This window comes from Somniosus microcephalus, chromosome 23, assembly GCF_052327205.1.
Source record: "Somniosus microcephalus isolate GS21.2 chromosome 23, FLI_Smic_1.0, whole genome shotgun sequence".
NCBI lineage: Eukaryota > Metazoa > Chordata > Chondrichthyes > Squaliformes > Somniosidae > Somniosus > Somniosus microcephalus.
Genome location: NC_141009.1, coordinates 21496454 through 21509202, shown reverse-complemented (window position 1 = coordinate 21509202; position 12749 = coordinate 21496454). Strand labels below are relative to the sequence as shown.

Genomic DNA, 12749 nt, shown 5'->3' with positions numbered 1-12749 from the left:
TTCGACACAGGGGAATCACATTAAAGTCCACTGACTGCTCATGAGAACAGTGCAGCAAAGTTATCAGTTCAGTGACTTATCATCTTAGTAACCAAAAGCAGGAACAATTTTATGTACATCAATAGTGCATTTACTTCTCTTTTTAAGAATCGAGTGCCTCAGGCCTCTTTATTTTCGAGCAGAAGCTTCAACAAAGCTCAGAAGCCCGAAGCGTATCGGAAATGTTCAAACGCTCTCCGGGCTTCAAAAGCTTCTCTAACTGTGAGTTCAGCATTTCCAGTAAAGTGACTCCCGTCGGGGACGGTCTGTCTGGGCACTTGTGAAGTAGGTTGTTTAGATAGAACCGTGCAAGGAACAAGGCAAAGTCAACGGGCAGGAAAAGACCAGCTGGTCCGTCAAGCCTGCCCCACACCATGAGGGCTGGGGCATCCTGACTGGACACTTCGCACACCCCCTGCCCACTCAACCCCCCTGCGCCCCCACCCCACCACCTCCCTGCAGCTAGCTATCTGAAATGAGTAGCACGCTACAACAACAACAACCTGTATTTATACAGCGCCTTTAACGTAGTAAAACGCCCCAAGGCGCTGCACAGGAGTAATTTAAGACAAAAAATTTGACACCGAGCCACATAAGGAGAAATTAGGGCAGGTGACCAAAAGCTTGGTCAAAGAGGTAGGTTTTAAGGAGTGTCTTAGAGGAGGAAAGAGAGGTAGAGAGGTGGCGAGGTTTAGGCAGGGAATTCCAAAGCTTAGGGCCCAGGCAACAGAAGGCACGACCACCTTCTGTTGAGCGATTATAATCAGGGATGCTCAAGAGGGCAGAATTAGAGGGTTAATGGCTCCAAGCTGTAGGGAAGAGTTACTTTATCATAAATATTTTGCTGAATTCTGTGGAATTATTGATTCATTTTACAGTTAAAGTTAATATCGTTTCCTAGACGATCTCCATTTGTTGAATAATTACTGTGTAAATTCAGGCTAGTTCCTTGTACTGCGTCTGTGGCGCCTTGGATAACAAAAACCCGTTTTCTCTAGTGTTTTACAACTCAAATACATGGAACAGCACAATTGATCATTAAACACAACACCTATAGTCAAATCTTCGCAACTAGGTCACTGCTCATTCTCATTTTAATTGCAAATGAATGTTATCTCACCGCAGAGCAGTCTCTGTGCAAAGTGGGGAAGATCACACAGGGCATCCTTTATTGGTTGAAAGGATAAAAACGCAAGCATTCCAAAGAAGTGAGTGTGAGTGCAGGCAATCATAAATCAAAAGCCTACTGGTGATTCACCTTCAAGAACTCAGTCAAATTTTTAAAAAATCAATAAGGACAGCTAATGGCCGGATGCTCCAGCAATCATTAGAAGGTAGGGTGGGTTGGTTTTATTGAGCTATCAGGATGGAGCAGCCAAGAGATCTGGCAGGGTTAAAACTTCATACTGGTCATAATGGTCGAAGAGAGTGCAGCATTGGAGGGACAACTGCAACACGCTATTAAAAACCCAACCGTGGTGTCTTTGTTTGACCAGCAGACTTCAGCAGCCAGAGATCTGTACACACTTATCCTTAGAATTCCCTCCTTGTGCACTAGAATTGTTTAAATGCACAACAGATAAAACCGTACAATAGCAAAATACTGCGGACGCTGGAAATCTGAAATAACAACAGAAAATGCTGGAAACACTCAGCAGGCCAGGCAGCATCGAGGAGAGAGCAACAACGCCTGTCACTTTAATTCTCCCCTCCACTCCCACTCTGATCTCTCTGTCCTCGGCCTCTCACACTGCTCGAGGAACAGCACCTCATCTTTCGATTGGGCACTTTACAGCCTTCTGGACTCAACATCGAGTTCAACAATTTCAGACCATAACCTCGGCCCCTGTATTTCTTTATATATTTTTTTCTCTTGTTTTCTCACGTGGTGGCTGTTGATGATACTGCCGTCATCATTCACACCTTATCTAGAGTCATCTTTTGTTTCTTAACTTGTCCCATTACCTCTCCTTTTGCCTTGTACCATCATCCCTTTTGTCAGTCAATCTCTCCTGCCTTCCATCCTATCACAGACCTTCCCTTTGTTCTTTCCTCCCCTCCTCCCTGCCCCTGCTTAAAAATCTCTCTTCCCTAACCTTTTCCAGTTCTGACGACGGGTTCGACCTGACACGTTGACTCTGTTTCTCTCTCCTTGATGAGTGTTTCCAGATAAAACCATACCATCAAAACCACCTGAAAGGAAAGCATTTGGAGATAAAGTGATTACTTAATTTTTTTATCAATCCAAATCACAGATACATATCTCCATTTTACAATCGTATAACACTTAGTTCAATTGACCGCTATGCAGCTGAATTCACCGCCAGACAGCTTACAACTTTCCAAACACAAAGGGCTGGATTTTGCCAATGGGGAGCTTTTGGAGGCGGGACTCCCACTTGTCGGGTTTTAGTCCCGCCTCCATCGACTTCACACTGTTTTCCCTGCAGGCTTAGCAGACCAATTAAGGGGAAGCCGGTTACAAATTTTTGACAGATGAATTGTCATCGTTTGACAGCTCTGTGAAGCTGCCAAACGCTGACATTCTATGTTGTTTGATGAGTCCTTGTATTCAAAACCCATCAAACCTCTTTTGTGAGCATAAATTAGACGGTTGTTGCATCAGAGAATACAGCAGCCATCTGTCATCTCTGCCGGTGAGATGTGAGACTCTCCGCATCCCCAACTGTTGAAGCCTGCAGGAAAAAACAAAGGTAAGTAAACATTTTCTAACACGTTCCATTCACCTCACATACTCACCTCTCCACACTTGCACCCATCACTTACCTTCACAGCGCACTTTTGGAAACCTCCGAACCCCGCAGACCCACTGCTCGCCTTGATGACCCTGGCGGGGGGTTCCCGACGTCGGGAAGCCCGCGCCTCTGGTAGCAAAATGGGGATAATCCTCTTAACTACCTGTTAACAGGCAGTTAAGGGGCTGTAATCCCCTTCCCGCCTCCAGGAGACGGGACCCGCCTCCTGGGAAGATGGCACGGAGGCGGGTTGGGGGGCGGGATGGACACCTGCCCCCAGATTCTGCCATTTTCCCGACAGTCCCACCTCCAAACCCGCCTCCCCAGGGCTGGCAAGATCGCGCCCAAAGTGTGGAGAGTTATACATTTACATTATTCCATCTGACGCCATCTCCTCAGCACTTCCACTTTTTTTCGCTTTATGAAATGAGCATGTCCAACGCCTGTGCAGCACAGGGTACTTAGCGCTGCTGCTTTCAGCCACTGCTCTGCTGGTCATGGCTGCTGGCAATAGCACGGCATGATAAAGCTGAGCTCTAAAAACAATGCAACAGAAACTAGAGAAACCGCCGCTATTGTGCAAGATGACTCAGCTGTTGAATGGTGCCACTTTGCAAGCCTTGTATTACAAAAAAAACGCCACAATCTCAATAATACCACAATGAAAGCATCGAAAGAAATTGCAGCCCACTAGTGGTTTGCATTCTTTCAGATCTGCGGGCCCTCCGGACGATCGCTGCTGTGGACAACATCAAGCCTGGTAACCCGGCCCTTTCTCTGTTTGTAGACTAAGGATACACACAAAACCTGACTAACGCAGAGGCAAGAGAGGGATGACTTTAGCAAGAAATATTACGTCCAGCTGTACAAACATCCCAACTGTGCAGCAGGACACTGTGCCACTAATGCATACAAAGTGATGACTCATTTTCACAGAGGTTAAACAAAAATGGACAAAAAAAAATGAAAAGAAACCATTTTACATTGCATCAGGTAGCCAGCCAGCCGCAAAGCTATCTCCTCGTCCCTTTAGTATCCGTTTTCTTTCCCTTGTAGCTTGTGTCTGCTTAGGCCTGTCAACGGTAATTCATTTTCTTTTCCATCGCACTGTATCACTAAGTGGTAGGCCATAGTTTCACACTCGTGCATAGTTCCCAACATCACCAATGTTGCCTGGGGACATGTGGAGCGGAGGCCAAACTTTAGTAAGATGCTCTTTTGCATCCATTTTATCAGATAGATTTGCTCATCAGGAATCATCTTATGTAGATTCTACTGCACGAGTAAGTTCCAGTGATAACATCCGCCATTCCACTCCAGTAAAAGAGCAGATAAGAGATTAAAATGCAACGTCCGCTTTTTCCAAAATAACAATAGAAAATGCTGGAAAAACTCAGCAGGCCAGGCAACATCCGTGGAGATAAATTAAAAGTCGACGTTTCGGGTTGAAACCCTTTTTCAAAACTGGAAAGGAAATAAAATAGATCGAAGGCAGGGCTGTGATAGAACAAAAGAGAAGTAAAGAGACATTAAGAGGTATTCAAAACCAGACGAGATGGTAATAGGACAGAGGAGACAAAGACGGCTCAGATTAGGTGTGAAGTGTACTGGCAGGATGAGAAACAGCTGCCATGTGGGAGAGAGAAAAAAAGGAAAGGGGGGGGGGAAAAGGGAAGGTAGCTCCCGCTTTTACTTCCCCGGAGTGCTTCCCCTCCCAAGTACTGCCTGTGTTCCGTGCCCCAGCACAGATCCATCCCCTGCCTGTGCTCAGATCCCCAGCCCAGGCCCAGATCCCCAGCCCAGGCCCAGATCCCCAGCCCAGGTCCAGATCCCCAGCCCAGGTCCAGATCCCCAGCCCAGGTCCAGATCCCCAGCCCAGGTCCAGATCCCCAGCCCAGGTCCAGATCCCCAGCCCAGGTCCAGATCCCCAGCCCAGGTCCAGATCCCCAGCCCAAGCCCACTCCCCACCTGTGCCCAGATACCCAGCCCAGGCCCAGATCCCCAGCCCAGGTCCAGATCCCCAGCCCAAGCCCACTCCCCACCTGTGCCCAGATACCCAGCCCAGGCCCAGATCCCCAGCCCAGGCCCAGATCCCCAGCCCAGGCCCAGGTCCCCAGCCCAGGCCCCCAGCCCAGGTCCCCAGCCCAGGTCCAGATCCCAGCCCAAGCCCACTCCCCACCTGTGCCCAGATACCCAGCCCAGGCCCAGATCCCCAGCCCAAGCCCACTCCCCACCTGTGCCCAGATACCCAGCCCAGGCCCAGATCCCCAGCCCAGGCCCAGATCCCGAGCCCAGGCCCAGTTCCCAGCCCAGGCCCAGATCCCCAGCCCAGGCCCAGATCCCCAGCCCAGGCCCAGATCCCCAGCCCAGGCCCAGGTCCCCAGCCCAGGCCCAGATCCCCAGCCCAGGCCCAGATCCCCAGCCCAGGCTCAGATCCCCAGCCCAGGCCCACTCCCCACCTGCGCTCCGTTGGAAATGTTAATTATTGGTAGAAGATTTAGAGGGGAGTTGAGGAGAATTTTTTTCACCCAGAGGGCAGTGTGGTAGAGGCAGAAACCCTCATCACATTTAAAAAGTACTTGGATATGCACTTGGTGCTGTAACCTACAGGCCTTCAGACCAAGATTTGGAAAGTGGGATTAGGCTGGATAGCTCTTTTTCGGCCGGCACAGACACGATGGGCCGAATGGCCTCCTTCTGTGCTGTAAATTTCTATGATCCTATTTCTATAATTACTGGCACTGAATGGAAAGGTGCTGAAGGAGCAGGTGTAATTCTCTGCACCAACTCCTGAAATCTGCTCCAACAATAATCTTAGACTAGCTTTTCCACCGTTTGTTACTGCTACCATGACCTCTAATGCAAGTGTAAAGTGGTGTTGCCTACTTTATATTCATGTCTACTTGTAGCTAAAATTAGTGAACAGAAGAAAGCGTACCTCAGAATGAGCGTGGGATTGATGGATCAATGAGTAACTCGTAACTTTGTGTGTGTATGCTTATAAGGATATGCACCCACCCCCACTATCAATTTAAAAAGACATCATCTGAGATCCAGGCAAACACAGCTCCAGAACTACTATTTTTCATTCTGAAAAAACAAGCACCATTGTACAGTTAAAAGAACACCACATGGTAAAGAGAAACTTTCAGCATGACTTGAGGCTGGACTTAGACAGCACCATACTTCAGACATAAAATTCCCATGACACATACTGTACTGTCACAATTTTAAATCCCTGAGGAGACCAAAGACAGACTGAAGTCGTAACTCTGACACGTCAATCAAATGACCTGCCGGTCTCTTCACACAGGAAGCGCCTATGGAATGCAATATTTGTCATGCCTATAATAGCGCTGCTGTCACATTGCTGTACATATGTCAACGTCAGTTAAAAATGGATGGAGACCAAAATCAGATTGCAATCATTACTGTGATAAACGTTTTGAGCCGTGTATTGACTGAGCTCATCCTGACAAAGAAGTGTTGGGATATATTCATTTATTTCAGTACTAAAGAATTTATTTTACAAATTTAAAATAGACTGTGCTCACGAGTATTGGATCAGGTACTCGTTATCCATTATTTCAGAAACAAATTGCTTATGAGAACAAAAGCAGCTACCTTTTAAGAGAGTGACTACATATTCATTTTAGCACCTTTGTTCCGTATGTAACAGCATGGTAATGATGATGGACCATGTTTTACGTGAGCTAACACGCTGGCACTAGCTCAGCACTGAAAAGGTTCTGTTTTTTCCACAGGGATAAAATGATCTATTTTACACATCGATGAAGTTGCCCGATTATCCCATCGATCCCACGCTCTCCGCAGGGAGCTAAGCTCAAAGGGAGTGTGAGTCGCAGGGTCGGAGCTGCAGGGGTTTGGTGAATTTACCTTGGGGTATATATATATACACACACTTTCACCAGGAATAGTAAAGATGCCCACAATACAAATAAATAGAAAACACCAGACCTGCAACAGTCTGCTGATAATTTGAAAAAAAAATTTGCATTAAAAGAATTGAATTATCCAATAATTTGAATGAGGCAACTTTGAATTAAGAGTAAAATGTACATATCAAAAAGCAGTTTACTGTATATTAACATTACCATGAAAGAATAGTAAAGGTATAAAGTTTATTAAATTATTTTTGCCTCATTAGGCAAATCTCAGAGAAATGTGCAAATAATAGGGTAATAATAATGGGGGATTTCAACTTCCCCAATATTAACTGGGATAGTCAAAGTGTGAAAGGCTCAGAGGGTGTAGAATTCTTAAAGTGCATCCAGGAGAGCTTTTTGAGCCAGCATGTAGAAAGTCCTACAAGAGAGGGGGCGGTACTGGACCTAATTCTAGGGAATGTGGCCGGCCAAGTGGAAAAAGTGCTAGTAGGTGAGCACTTTGGTGATAGTGACCATAATATGGTAAGATTTAAGGTGGTCATGGAAAAGGACAGGGATGGGCCGGAAATAAAGGTTCTAAATTGGGGGAAGGCCGATTTTAATAGGATAAGGCAGGATCTGGCCAAAATGGACTGGGATCAGCTACTTGTAGGAAAATCCGCATCGGAGCAATGGGAGGCTTTCAGAAGGGAGATTGAGATCATACAAGGGCAACATGTTCCCATAAATGTCAAGAGTGGTTCCAAAAACCACAGGGAACCGTGGATGTCAGGGGATATACGGGAATGGATTAGGAAAAAAAGGAGGGCTTTTGGTAGATACAAAAGGCTAAAGACGGAGGAAGCCCTAGAGGAGTACAAAAAGTGCAGGGGGATACTTAAAAAAGAAATTAGGAGATCAAGGAGGGGCCATGAAATAACACTGGCGAGCAAAATAAAGGAAAATCCGAAGATGTTTTATAAGTATATTAAGGGTAAAAGGATAACTAGGGAAAAAATAGGGCCCATTAGGGACAAAAGTGGCAATCTGTGTGTGGAGCCGGAAGATGTAGGAGGGGTTCTAAATGAATTTTTTGCATCTGTTTTCACTATGGAGAAGGACGATGTAGACATAGAAATAGGGCGGGGGGACTGTGATATGCTCGAACATATTAACATCGAGAGGGAGGAGGTATTGGCGGTTTTAGCTGGCCTAAAAATGGATAAATCCCCAGGCCCGGATGAAATGTACCCCAGGCTGCTGTGTGAGGCAAAGGAGGAGATTGCGGGGGCTCTAACACATATATTCAGGACCTCTCTGGCCACAGGGGATGTGCCAGAGGACTGGAGAACCGCTAATGTAGTACCATTATTCAAGAAGGGTAGTAGGGAAAAACCGGGGAACTACAGGCCAGTGAGCCTAACATCAGTGGTAGGAAAATTACTGGAAAAAATCCTGAGGGACAAAATTTGTCTCCACTTGGAGAGGCAAGGATTAATCAGGGATAGTCAACATGGCTTTGTCAAGGGAAGATCATGTCTGACTAATTTGATTGAATTTTTTGAGGGGGTGACTAGGTGTGTGGATGAGGGTAACGCAGTGGATGTGGTATACATGGATTTCAGTAAGGCCTTCGATAAAGTCCCGCACAGGAGACTGGTCAAGAAGGTAAGAGCCCATGGAATCCAGGGTGCCTTGGCACATTGGATACAAAACTGGCTTAGTGGCAGAAGGCAGAGGGTGATGGTCGAAGGTTGTTTTTGTGACTGGAAACCTGTGGCCAGTGGGGTACCACAGGGATCGGTGCTGGGTCCCTTGCTGTTTGTGGTCTACATTAATGACTTGGATATGAATGTAAAGGGTATGATCAGTAAATTCGCGGATGATACTAAAATTGGTAGGGTGGTAAATAGCGAGGAGGGTAGCCTCAGTCTGCAGAACGATATAGATGGGTTGGTCAGATGGGCGGAACAGTGGCAAATGGAATTTAACCCGGAAAAGTGCGAGGTGATGCACTTTGGGGGGTCTAACAAGGCAAGGGAATACACAATGAAGGGAAAGACCCTAGGCAAGACGGAGGGTCAGAGGGATCTGGGTGTGCAGGTACACAGATCCCTGAAGGCGGCGGAACAGGTGGATAAGGTGGTAAAAAAGGCATATGGGATACTTGCCTTCATTAGCCGAGGCATTGAATATAAGAGCAAGGAGGTTATGATGGAGCTGTATAAAACACTGGTTAGGCCACAGCTGGAATACTGTGTGCAGTTCTGGTCGCCACACTACAGGAAAGATGTGATCGCGTTAGAGAGGGTGCAGAGGAGGTTCACCAGGATGTTACCAGGGCTGGAGCGCTTCAGCTATGAAGAGAGACTGGGCAGATTGGGTTTGTTTTCCTTGGAGCAGAGGAGGCTGAGGGGGGACATGATTGAGGTGTACAAAATTGTGAGGGGCATAGATAGGATGGATGCTGAGGAGCTTTTCCCCTTAGTAGAGGGGTCAATAACTAGGGGGCATAGATTCAAGGTAAAGGGCGGGAGGTTTAGAGGGGATTTGAGAAAGAACTTTTTCACCCAGAGGGTGGTTGGAGTCTGGAACTCACTGCCTGAAAGGGTTGTGGAGGCAGAAACCCTCACAACATTTAAGAAGCATTTGGATGAGCATTTGAAATGCCATAGCATACAAGGCTACGGGCCAAATGCTGGAATATGGGATTAGATTAGACAGGGCTTGATGGCCGGCATGGACACGATGGGCCGAAGGGCCTCTATCCGTGCTGTATTACTCTATGACTCTATGACTCTATTAGTCGTGTTCATCAAATTTTAACTGGCCGACCTTTTCTGAAGCCCACATTTGTTTAACATAATTATTAAAGCCTATTAATGGTGCTGCATCTTGACTGCTCCGCATTAAGCATCCCATATCTAATTATGCGGTGACCTTAACTGGTAATAATCAGCCATGATCTCATTAAATGGCGGAACAGGCTCGAGAGGCCGAATGGCCTACTCCTGCTCCTATCTTCTATGTATCTATGTAACTGCAAAGAAAACCTGAAAATGGGCTTTGTGGCTCTCAAACAGTTAAAAATCCTTCAGCCAGGGAAAGCTAAACATTCCAGCTTTCTCTCAGGCGGTCATGAATTATCTACCAGTCATAGTCCACGTGCTAGTGCAAAGATAGCCAGCATTTATCAATAGATCGGAAGCCGCCCTTCCAACTCTGCAATGTTAAATTGTAAGTGATTCTGCAGCTTCACTTTCCAAAGGTAATCATTTATATTAAACCTATCTTGCTTCAGTCAAATAGAATCTGTGTTTGCCTATATGCAAGTTTCTACAGATGGATAAAGGTAAAGTACAGCCTGGGTGTCCGAGGAAAACAGATCATGTGACATTAGGGTTGTCAACTAGCCAGGATTGCCTGGAGTCTCCAGGAATTGAAGATCAATCTCTAGCACGCTGCTCCGAGCAACCCAGGAGAACAATCACCAAAGCATTAAAAAAAATTGTGGTTTTTTTTCATTTTCGTTGAATATGTTCGTTTATTAGTTATAAAAATACAGGAGCTGTGGGAGGGGGGAAAGAAAAGAAAGACTTGCATTTATATAGCGCCTTTCACGGCCACCAGACATCTCAAAGCGCTTTGCAGTCAATGAAGTACTCTTTGAAGTGTAGTCACCGCTGTAATGTAAGAAACGCGGCAGCCAATTTGCGCACAGCAAGCTCCCACAAACAGAAATGTGATAATGACCAGATAATCTGTTTTAGTGATGTTGATTGAGGGATAAATATTGGCCAGGGCACCGGGGATAACTCCCTTGCTCTTCTTCAAAACAGTGCCATGGGATCTTTTATGTCCACCTGAGAGAGCAGACGGGGCTTTGGTTTAACGTCTCATCTGAAAGACGGCACCTCCGACAGTGCAGCACTCCCTCAGCACTGCACTGGAGTGTCAACCGAGATTTATTTTTGTGCTCAAGTCCCTGGAGTGGGACTGTGAACCCACAACCTTCTGGCGCTGAGCCACACAGCGAAAAGCCTAATTGACAGTCAAGAATTATCCAGTTGAGTCATGAAGTGTCTGCTCGCTTTGCAATTGGCGTGGGAAGAGAGTGTGCCACGAGGGTGAAGGTGTTGGGTAGGTGAATGGCGTGAGTGGGGTGGGGCAGTGAGAGGCAGGATTTCATGAATCCTCCAGGAATACATCCAACCAGAGTTGGCAACCCTTTGTGACGTGTACATTGTATCCGCCAAGGCCTCTTATGTGCACTTTGGGGCCTAAGTGGTTACGATAGCGAGCAGGAAAGATGCTGGAGGAAGTGGGGTAACAGAGGCAGTGTCCTAGGCCGAACCATCTTCAGCTGCTTCATCAATGACCGATCCGCCATCATAAGGTCAGAAGTGGGGATGTTCGTTGATGATTTCAAAGTGTCCAGTTCCATTCGCATCTCCTCAGATAATGAAGCGGTCTATGCCCGCATGCAGCAAGACCTGGGCAACATTCAGGCTGGGGCTGATAAGTGGCAAGTAACATTTGCGCTACACAAGTGCCAAGAAATGATTATTTCCAATAAGAGAGAGTCTAACCACCTCGCCTTGACATTCAATGGCATTACCATTGCCGAATCCCCTACAATCAACATCCTGGGGGGTCACCATTGACCAGAAACTTAACTGGACCAGTCACATAAATACTGTGGCTACAAGAGCAGGTCAGAGACTGGGGTTTCTGCGGCGTGGGACTCACCTCCTGACTCCCCAAAGTCTTGCCACCATCTACAAGGCACAAGTCAGGAGTGTGATGGAATACTCTCCATTTGCCTGGATGAGTGCAGCTCCAACAACACTCAAGAAGCTCGACACCATCCAGGACAAAGCAGCCCACTTGATTGGCACCCCATCCACCGCCTTAAACATTCACTCCCTCCACCACCATCGTACCGTGGCTGCTGTGTGTACCATCTACAAGATGCACTGCAGCAACTCGCCAAGGCTTCTTCGGCAGCACCTCCCAAACACACGACCTCTTCCACCTAGGACAAGGACAGCAGGTGCATGGGAACATCACCACCTGCAAGTTCCCCTCTAAGCCACACACCATCCTGACCAGGAAACATATTGTCATTTCTTCATCGTCGCTGGATCAAAATCCTGGAACCACCTCCCTAACCGCACTGTGGAAGTATCTTCACAACAAGAAGTGCAGCGGTTCAAGAAGGCGGCTCACCACCACCTTCTCAAGGGAAATTAGGGATGGGCAATAAATGGTGGCCTTGCCAGCGACATCCACATCCCATAAATGAAGTCATCAACACACACTTAAATTTAAAAATGTCATAGCATCATAGAATTGGAATTGTACAGGAGAGAAATCTGTAGTTTACATGGTGAATGCATTGCAATGTTTCCAGAATATTCCCCACCTTAACTGCAGATGGTTTTTTCTTTAAATTTATTTTCCAGTTTTCTGCTCTTCTCCCCTGACCTACGAGTCCCACAGGTGCTGACAGCCCCTCTGGTACTTTACCCGAGTGACTACCCTTTCCATGCGGGTCTAGACTTGTCAACGAGCTCTTGTACCATCAGAGCCAAGCCCAATCCTGTTGGCAGCAAGCAAGTATTGTTGTTTATAAACTTATAAATCTCATTGAAACTTATAAAATTCTAACAGGACTAGACAGACTAGATGCAGGAAGGATGTTCCCGATGGCAGGGGAGTCCAGAACCAGGGGTCGCAGTCTAAGGATAAGGGGTAGGCCATTTCGGACTGAGATGAGGAGGAATTTCTTCACCCAGAGAGTGGTGAACCTGTGGAATTCTCTACCACAGGAGGCAGTGGAGGCCAATTCATTAAATATATTCAAGAAGGAGTTAGATATATTTCTTAAGGCTAAAGGGATCAAGGGATATGGGGAGAAAGCAGGGACAGGGTACTGAGTTTGGATGATCAGCCATGATCTCATTAAATGGCGGAACAGGCTCGAGGGGCCGAATGGCCTACTCCTGCTCCTATCTTCTATGTTTCTATGTTTAATCAGTGCATTGTGGTCAAGAGTTTTTTTCCA

At 46.7% G+C, this 12749-nt stretch overlaps 1 protein-coding gene across 3 annotated transcripts in view; it reads right to left on the bottom strand.

The window, feature by feature from the left end:
• The window catches only part of garnl3 (GTPase activating Rap/RanGAP domain like 3), a 484279-nt gene that overhangs the window by 420189 nt on the left and 51341 nt on the right, over positions 1 to 12749 (bottom strand). The gene's annotated exons all lie outside the window — the stretch shown is intronic.